Raw genomic sequence first — 10,605 nt, 5'->3', positions numbered from 1 at the left:
GAAACAGAGACACAGAGACAGACAGACAATGAAACAGAGACAGACAGATAGGAAGAAAGAGAAAGAGAAAAAGAAACAGACAGGAAGAAAGAGAATGGAGAGAGAGAGAAAGAGACAGAAAGAAAGAAAGAGAGGAAGAAAGAGAGTGGGAGAGAAACAGAGGAAAACAGAGAGACAGAGTTAGAGGAAGAAAGAGGGAGAGAGAGAGGAAGAAAGAGAAAGAAAAAGAGAGTAAGAGAAAGAGACAAAGAGAGAGAGAGAGAGAGAGAGAAAGACAGAGAGAAACAGGGACAGATAGAGTAAGAAAGGGGGGGAGAGAAAGGGAGAAAGACAAAGAAAAAGAGAGACAGACAGAGAAAGCAAGAAAGAGACAGACAGAGAGAGAGATAGAAAGAGAGGAAGAGAGAGAAGAGAAGAGAAGAGAGAGAGAAATAATCCAAGCCCGCAAGGAGATGATTCTTTTGAGGAATTCTTTAAAGTTACACATTCTCCCTCCTCAGTTCTTTTCTGTGTAAATAATAAGAAGTCGAATGTAGCACGGAGACAAATTTAATTAGGCCATCTTTATCTGGGCCAGCCTGTAGTATCCAATGTCAGACTTCATAATTCCCTAAGTGCTATGTTCAAAAGCAAATACAATAACTTTCCAAACAAAAAGAAACATTTAAATATGTGAAAGGGCTAAATAAGGTCCAGGAGGGAAGTGTTTTTCATAGGAAAGGGAACCCAAGGACAAGGGGGCGCAGTCTGAGGTCAGTTGTGGGGAAGATCAGAAGCAACGTGAGAAAATATTATTTGACTGGAAGAGTCGTAGATGCTTGGAACAAACTTCCAGCAGACGTGGTTGGTCAATCCACAGTCGTTGAATTTAAACATGCCTGGGATAAACATAGATCCAACCTAAGATAAAATACAGGAAATATTATAAGGGCAGACTAGAGAGACCATGGGGTCTTTTTCTGCCGTCAATCTTCTATGTTTCTCTGTTTCTAATTATTATTAATTATTAATCAATTATTTTTTATTGTTATTGCTATTGCTATTGCTATTGCTATTGCTATTGCTATTGCTATTGCTATTGCTATGCTATTTATTTATTGATTGATTGATTGATTTGATTTGATTTGATTTGTATGCCGCCCCTCTCCGGAGACTCGGGGCGGCTAACAGTGACAATAAAACAGTGTACAATAGTAATTTGGTATTAGAAATGATTAAAAATCCATTAATATAAAAACCAAACATACATACATATATACCATGCATAGAATTGTGAAGGCCTAGGGGGAAAGAGTATCTCAATTCCCCCATGCCTGGTGGCAGAGGTGGGTTTTAAGTTGTTTACAAAAGGCAAGAAGGGTGGGGGCAGTTCTAATCTCTGGGGAGAGTTGGTTCCAGAGGGCCGGGGCCGCCACAGAGAAGGCTCTTCCCCTGGGTCCCGCCAGGCGACATTGCTTAGTTGACGGGACCCGGAGAATATTGCTTTGCTATTGCTATTTTTAGAAAGACAATTCCGCAAAGGGAAAAGCGTGAGAAATGAAATACACTCCCTACCGACCTACCCGGTGATCAATTGCCTACCTTATCAAAAAGGGTGCACAATAAATACAATATCTGCCATGCCTCTATCAATCACTCCTGTGGCTTCTGCCTCTTTCTCTCCCAATGAAGTCTTCAGTTGAATTTTTTTTTTGGTCTCTTCTGCTCACGTCTGGCCTCCCCTCCCTCCCTCCCTTTCTAATTGTCAAGTGGAAAGAAGGAAGGAAAGGAATAAATCTTGTGTACGGTACAGCTCCCCGTCTTTTAGCAGCTGAGGTTCGGTGTTTATCAGATATTAATTTTACGGCTGAGGATGTGAGCTGCGGTATCTCTTGCATGATTTCTCTCTTGACCTACTTCATCTAGACCAGGCGAGAGCAAGGACTTCTTCAATAACTTCTATTGCTTTTTTTTCGGGCAATTCTTCTTCCCAAATTTACTACCTTTTCTTTTGGCTGGGAGACATATTTATTTATTTATTTATTTATTTATTTATTTATTCATTCATTCATTCATTCATTCATTCATTCATTCATTCATTCGATGACTGATTGTGTTCTGTCGGGCTCTCTGGTAGAATCCTCCCAAAAATTCACAGGTACAAATTTCAGACACACAAAATTCAAAGCAATGTTCTTTATAATGAAAATCCACTTAAACCAAGCCCTCTTTTGGTATAGCCAAGAGCACTCGTCTCCAAACAAACTGGTAATTGGTACAAGTCCCTTATCAGTTCTGTGATACTTAGCTTGCAGCTGTGAGGCAATTCACAGTCCTTCTTCTTTCACAAAGTGAAACACACTTTGCTCTGGTTTAGTTTCAAAGCAGGGAAAAATCAGCACACAAAAGGTCAAAGTCAGTAAAGCAGTCACGAAACACAACGATCAGATAATCCTCCACAATGGCCAAACCCACAGGTTGCTATCTATAGCAGCCTCACTAATGACCACAGCCCCACCCAACCACAGGTGGCCTCATTTTCTTCGATAATAATCTCTCAGTTGTTGTTGCCTATGCATCGCTCTCTGCATGCGTGGCTGTATCATTAACTCTTGTTCTGACTCCAAGGAGGAGCTAGATAATTGATCTCCTTCTGAACTGTCTGCCACACTCTCCTCCTCCCTGTCACTCATGTCTTCTTGGTCAGAGGAGCCTTCATCAGCAGATTCCACCGGGGGAGGGGGCAAAACAGGCCTGCAGCATGTGGATGTCTCCCCCACATCCACAGTCCTTGGGGCAGGAGCTGGGCCAGAGTTACCACAACAGATTGATTGATTGATTGATTGATTGATTTGATTTGCATGCCACCCCTCTCCGATGACTCGGAGCGGCTCACAACAACAAGACATCATGTACAAATCTAATGTTAAAAAACAATTTAAAGCCCTTATGATATAAAGAAACACAATCACCCTACCTAACAGACCGGACATGAACCATAATAGCTAGGGGTATATCAGTTTCCCCATGCCTGGCGACAAGAGTGAGTCTTCAGGCGCTTTCGAAATGCAAGGTGGGGGAGTTGGGGGGGGGGAGTTGATTCGAGAGGGCCGGGGCCGCCACAAAGAAGGCTCTTCCCCTGGGTCCCGCCAGACGGCATTGTTTAGTCGATGGGACCCGGAGAAGGCCAACTCTGTGGGACCTAATCAGTCGTTGTTTGTTTGTTTGTTTGTTTTGTCAAGTACATATTGGAGGTATGTAAAGATATAACAATATTCATAATTCCCTCAACACTGTCAGACTTTGTACTAAATCTGCACTTCTATTTCTACTAGTTTTTTCCCATCATTCCTCTCATCCTTTTCCTCCCACTTAGGACTGTATGGCTGTAACTTGCTGCTTGTATCCTAAGATTTTTATTAATATTGATTGTTTCTTCATTGCTTATTTGACCCCTATGACAATCATTAAGTGTTGTACCCCATGATTCTTGACAAATGTCTCTTTTTATTTTATGTACACTGAGAGCATCTGCACCAAAGACAAATTCCTTGTGTGTCCAATCACACTTGGCCAATAAAATTCTATTGTTCTATTCTACTCTACTTTATTCTATATACATAATACAGTGATACCTCATCTTACAAACGCCTCGTCATACAAACTTTTCGAGATACAAACCCGGGGTTTAAGATTTTTTTTGCCTCTTCTTACAAACTATTTTCACCTTACAAACCCACCACCGCTGCTGGGATGCCCCACCTCTGGACTTCCGTTGCCAGCGAAGCACCCGTTTTTGTGCTGCTGGGATTCCCCTGAGGCTCCCCTCCATGGGAAACACCACCTCCGGACTTCCATGTTTTTGTGATGCTGCAGGGGAATCCCAGCAGGGGAATCCCAGCAGCACAAAAACGGGCGCTTCGCTGGCAACGGAAGTCTGGAGGTGGGGTTTCCCATGGAGGGGACCCCCAGGGGAATCCCAGCAGCGCAAAAACGCGCGCTTTGGGTGGCAAAAGGGGTGAATTTTGGGCTTGCACACATTAATCGCTTTTCCATTGATTCCTATGGGAAACATTGTTTCGTCTTACAAACTTTTCACCTTAAGAACCTCGTCCCGGAACCAATTAAGTTTGTAAGACAAGGTATCACTGTACTAGTAAAAAAAAATAAAAAAATAAACATTTGGACAGGGGACATAAGGCACGCTGGTGGACTTATGCATGCCCCTTACTGACCTCTTAGGAATCAGGAGAGATCAACAGTGGACAGTCTAAGGGTCAAGTTTTGGGAGGGTTAGAAGATGATACTCCAGAGTCTGGTAGTGAGTTCCATGCATCAACTACTCGGTTAGTAAAGTCATATTTCCTGCAGTCGAGTTTGGAACGGTTTACTTTAAGTTTGTATCTGTTGTGTGCTCATATGTTGTTGTGGTTGAAGTTGAAGTCGTTGACAGGCAGAACATTGCAGCATATGATATTGTGGGCAATACTTAGACGTCGTTGACAGGAAGGACGTTGTAGCGGATTATTTTATGGGCTATGCTTAGATCGTGCTTAAGGCAACATAGTTCTAAGCTTTCTTTTTTAAAAAAATATACTTTATTAGGTTATTAAAAAACAGAGAAAAACAGGGAAAAGGGGGATGGGAATACAAAAAAGAGAAGTCAGAGGGGGAGGGGGTAAACAGTATTTTTATACAGCGGCTTATATTATTGTATATACATTCTGAATATTTGTCTATATGTAAATATTTTGTATTCAATATTCTTATTTGGACAATCTTATAGCTGTAATATTTAATAACGTGGAAAGAAAAGGTGATTGGAGGTGGGATAGAAAAGGAAAGAGGGAAGAAAGGAAAGAAGGAGAAAGAAAGAAAAAGAGAAAAAGAGAGGAGGAGGAGTGCCTGCAAACTAGCAGGCATTTGGATTGTGACGGCTTAGTTTGATTATGTTTGTTATTTTCGTTAATGAGAAGTAGTTGTAGGTTGTGATATTAGTAAGTTGCTAATAATTATCAAGTGGATTGAACTCAGACAGGGATTGTATTGATTTTGGTCCGAATTTCTATTGTGCATATCTTTATTTTGATTTATATTAAAAGATTTTAATTAGTTTTTGTTTTATTGTCTTTAAAGTTACAGGTTAAAGTTCTAAGCTTTCTAAACCTAGGATTGCAAGTCTAGTTTCAACTTTTTAGATTTTTGCCATCTCTTTAACCTGTTTCCCTCACTTTTATTTGCAAATGTGGTTCTGACCTTACCTATAAATGGAAGCATTCCATTTTCCAAAATGTCTTCCTATAAATGCATACTTATTGTTCTGTTTGGGTCCCCCCAGATGCCAACACCAACCAAAAAGAGTATCCAGACACACTGGTAAAAAGCAAAGGCAGTTTATATACTGGAAAGCAAACACAGGTAACAAAAACTGTTCTTACAGACAGGAACACGATGAAGCTTCACAGAGGTTTCACGAAGGCCAGGCAATAAAACAGGATTCTTGCTGGCAAAAACAACACAAGATAATAAAACCCACGCCTCCCCCAAGTCTTTCAGCCTTCTAGGCCACAAGCCAAGATCAGAGACGCCAAGAATCGAAGCAAGGTCACAGGACTCCCAGTTGATAACTCTCCACAAGACTGTAAGGGCGGGCCTGCCTTTTCAACCCTGCTGAGGAGAACCACACCCAAACCCAGCTGTTGCCAATTCAGGGATGGAAATGCCTGTCTAATTGGCCCCTTCTTTGAGCTGCACGTCTCTGCCTCATGTCTATTATAGCCTGTGCGTCTTCATCCAATGAATCCAGGCTACTAGCTGGGGAGAGCCCCCCCGGGGGGGGGGTCTCAGGCTGCTCTCCCTCCTCTTCTTCCTGATGTTCCTCTCCCCCATCTGCCTGGTCCTCCCCCTCCTGTTTACTGTCCTCCTCTGGGCATGGATCCGGCAGAGCTCCAGCCGATCCCTGAGGAGCCTCAGGCTGAATCACAACACTTATATAAACTGAATCCCGGCTATGCAGATAAAGGAATCTCCCATCACTCAGACAAGTAAAATTTGGACTATTCCAGAAAGGATTGCATTAAATTCTGCTGAATTAGCTCATGGCAAGATCCTTGATTGATCTGCAGATGGAACAGAATATTGGATGCGGTGGGATATAATTGTTGTGTCATCTTTGCCTAGGTTCCCTTGGGGACAGTGAAGCTTATTAGATATTATCCTTAGCTGGATGAACTTCCCAGAGTTATTTTAAAAAAAGAACCTTAAAGTAGAAGCCTTCCAATTCCCAAATGAGAGAATGGAACTTTCTTATAGCTTTTCTTATTTGAAGGACGCTGTCGATGTTGTAAGGACACAGTAATAGCAGCCGATCGGAAAAGAATTAAAACCTTGGGCCTCTTTTTAAGTGTGCTGGAACTTCCAGAACTATAAAAATTCACGTAATAAGTACAATAATAAATATTATTTCTTTCTGCACCAACTGAGGAAGCTCAAACTGCCCAAGGAGCTGCTGATCCAGTTCTACAGAGGAATCAATGAGTCTGTCATCTGCACCTCCAGAACTGTCTGGTTCGGTTCTGCAACAAGACCGACACAGACTTCGGAGGAGAATCAGAACTGCAGAAAAAACAATGGCTGCCAACCTGCCTTCGACTGAGGACCTGTAGACTGCATGAGTCAAAAAGAGGGCGGGGAAAATATTGACGGACCCCTCGCATCCTGGACGTAAACTGTTTCAACTCCTACCCTCAAAATGTTGCTATAGAGCACTGCACCCCAAAACAACTAGACACAAGAACAGTTTTTTTCCCGAACGCCCTCACTCTGCTAAACAAATAATTCCCTCGACACTGTAAGACTTTTTACTAAGTCTGCACTACTGTTACTACTGGTTTTTTCTCATCATTCACATCACCCATCTCCTCCCACTTATGCCTGTATGACTGTAATTTGTGGATTGCATCCTTAAGATTTTTATTAATATTGAATGTTTCTTCATTACTTATTTGACCCCTATGACAATCATTAAGTGTTGTACCCCATGATTCTTGACAAATGTATATTTTCTTTTATGTACACTGAGAGCATCTGCACCAAAGACAAATTCCTTGTGTGTCCAATCACACTTGGCCAATAAAAATAATTCTATTGACACTAAAATTCTATTGGGACCCAGATAAGAGAGTTGACGGGGACGTGTGTAATGTTTACTTCTTCCTGGGTGGGGAGGCATAACAAATAATAATAATAATAATAATAATAATAATAATAATAATAATAATAACAACAACAACAACAACAACAACAATAATAATAATAATAATAATAATAATAATTTATTAGATTTGTATGCCACCCCTCTCCGAAGACTCGGGGTGGCTCACAACAGCAATAAAACAGTACACTACAAATCTAATAGTTAAAACCATGACGAAAACCCCGCTATCTTAAGAAACAATCAATACTATACAATCACAACCACACATAACTCTTAATGGTCAGAGAAGGGAATACATTAATTGTCCCATGCCTGGCGACATAGATAGCTCTTCAAGGTCTTGCGGAAGGCGAGGAGGGTGAGGGCAGTTCGAATCTCCAGGGGGAGTTGATTCCAGAGGGCTGGGGCCGCCACAGAGAAGGCTCTTCCCCAGGCCCCGCCAGACGTCATTTTTTAGTTGACGGGACCTGGAGAAGGCCAACTCTGTGGGACCTAATTGGCCACTGGGATTCGTGTGGCAGATAAAAAATAATGGAGAAACACTTCTTTAGATGACTCATCTATGGAATGAATATTTTGGGTATTTTGCTCAGGCGATTCCTCTTCCTCGCGATTCTTCTGCTGATAAACTCAGCTGCTACAGTACGTAAAAGCAACGTAAAACCAAAGGCTAGGCTTTCAAAAGCGATGCTTTTAGCAACGCTGCACAATGGTCTTTCTCTACTTATCAATCTGAACGGAAACCTTCACTGCCACACTGTTGAGCAAAGAAAACACTCCTAGACTTTGTTCGGCTCGTTCATTCAATGCCGCAAATGTAACAAGTGGTGAAAAATCTTTCATACGGATGCTTACTCTTGAATAAAAAAAGATTTCTGCCAACGTCCTGCCTGTCAAAGACTACTTCAGCTTCAACCACAACAACACAAGAGCCCACAACAGATACAAGCTTAATATTAACCGCTCCAAACTTGACTGTAAAAAATACGACTTTAGTAATCAAGTTGTCGAAGCGTGGAATTCACGACCGGACTCTGTAGTGTCATCCCCAAACCCCCAACACTTTACCCTTAGACTATCCACGGTTGACCTCTCCAAGTTCTTAAGAGGTCAGTAAGGGGCGTACATAAGTGCCCCAGAGTGCCTACCATCCCCTGTCCTATTGTCTCTCCTATATCTCCTATAACTTCTCTTCTATCCCTATATCTTTTTCTACTATTCTCTCATATTTATATTTCACTCCTTTATTTTCTCCTCTATTCCCCCTTTAATACATTCTACCTGATTATATCCTCTATAGCCCTCATTGTGTATTATTGTGTATTGGACAAAACAAAAAAATAAAACAAATAAATAAACAGTATTTTCCCCTTCCTCCCCTCGGAAGGAAAGGCACAACTCTTGTTAAACAATTTGCAAGGGCTTTGCAAAAGATCCTAGTGTATTTGCTTAGACAGCCAAATTTTCCCTGGGCTTGTTTATATCTCTTCAGCCAGTCAGCACTATGTAGAGTGTGATAAAACATTCAACACTTTTTTTCCCTCCCACAATTAGCCATGGGTAACCTTCCTTCAGTTTCCAGCTATTGTATAACAAAGTTGCTTTCACTACATTTGTGTGTAAATATTTACTGGCTGCAAAGAGGGAAAAAAAAGAAAAGAACCCACCACATTTTACAACATAACTGTGGAAATATATTTGGAGCATTCAACCTCCAGGAAATTTACAATAGAGGCTAAAAGCAGATCATGGAGTAGAGTTGCACGCTATCTCTCAATGATTAAAATATCAATATTCTTAATGCTCATGATTAATTTTCCTTAGGTTTTTTTTTTTCCTGGTCCTGACTAAACAATGTCATTTGGCGGGACCCAGGGGAAGAGCCTTCTCTGTGGTGGCCCCTACCCTCTTGAACCAACTCACCCCAGAGATCAGAATTGCCCCCACCCTCCTCACCTTTCGTAAGCTCCTTAAAACCCACCTCTGTCGTCAGGCATGGGGGAATTGAGATATTCCTTCCCCCCCCCCCCCACAGGCTATACAATTTATGCATGGCATGTTTGATTTTTAATAAGGGTTTTTTAGTTATTTTAATATTAGATTTGTCATATGCTGTTTTATTGTTGTTGTTAGCCGCCCCGAGTCTATGGAGAGGGGCCGCATACAAATCTAATAGATAGATAGATAGATAGATAGATAGATAGATAGATAGATAGATAGATAGATAGATAGATCAGTGTTTTTCAACCAGTGTGCCGTGGCACACTAGTGTGCCGCGAGACATGGTCAGGTGTGCCGCGAAGCTCAGAGAAAGAAAACAAGAGAAAGAGAAAGAGAAAGCAAGCAAGAGAGAAAGAAAACAAGAGAGAAAGCAAGAGAGAGAGAGAAAGAAAGCAAGAGAGAGGGAGAAAGAAAGCAAGAGAGAGGGAGAAAGAGGGAGGGAAGGTGGGAGAGAGAAAAACATAGAGGGGGGGGTAGGGAGGGAGAGAGAAAGAGCAAAAAAGAGGAAAGAAGGAAGAGAGAAAGAAAGAGGGATGGAGAGAGAATAAAAGGTAGAGAAAGAGGAAGAGAGAAATAGAGCAAAAGGGAGGAAGAGAGAGAATTTTTTTGTCCATTTTTTTAGCCCCCCCCCCTCAATGTGCCCCATGGTTTTGTAAATGTAAAAAATGTGCTGTGGCTCAAAAAAGGTTGAAAATCACTGAGATAGATAGATAGATAGATAGATAGATAGATAGATAGATAGATAGATAGATAGATGATAGATAGATAGATAGATAGATAGATAGATGATAGATAGATGATAAATAGATAGATAGATAGATAGATAGATAGATAGATGATAGATGATAGATAGATAGATAGATAGATAGATAGATAGATAGATAGATAGATAGATGATAGATAGATAGATAGATAGATAGATGATAAATAGATAGATAGATAGATAGATAGATAGATAGATGATAGATGATAGATAGATAGATAGATAGATAGATAGATAGATAGATAGATGATAAATAGATAGATAGATAGATAGATAGATAGATAGATAGATGATAGATGATAGATAGATAGATAGATAGATAGATAGATAGATAGATAGATGATAGATAGATAGATAGATAGATAGATAGATAGATGATAGATAGATGATAAATAGATAGATAGATAGATAGATAGATGATAGATGATAGATAGATAGATAGATAGATGATAGATAGATGATAAATAGATAGATAGATAGATAGATAGATAGATGATAGATGATAGATAGATAGATAGATAGATAGATGATAGATAGATGATAAATAGATAGATAGATAGATGATAGATGATAGATAGATAGATAGATAGATGATAGATAGATAGATAGATAGATAGATGATAGATAGATGATAAATAGATAGATA

This window comes from Erythrolamprus reginae, chromosome 6 (assembly GCF_031021105.1).
Source record: "Erythrolamprus reginae isolate rEryReg1 chromosome 6, rEryReg1.hap1, whole genome shotgun sequence".
Classification (NCBI taxonomy): Eukaryota; Metazoa; Chordata; class Lepidosauria; order Squamata; family Dipsadidae; genus Erythrolamprus; species Erythrolamprus reginae.
Note: the sequence above shows the minus strand (reverse complement) of the source record.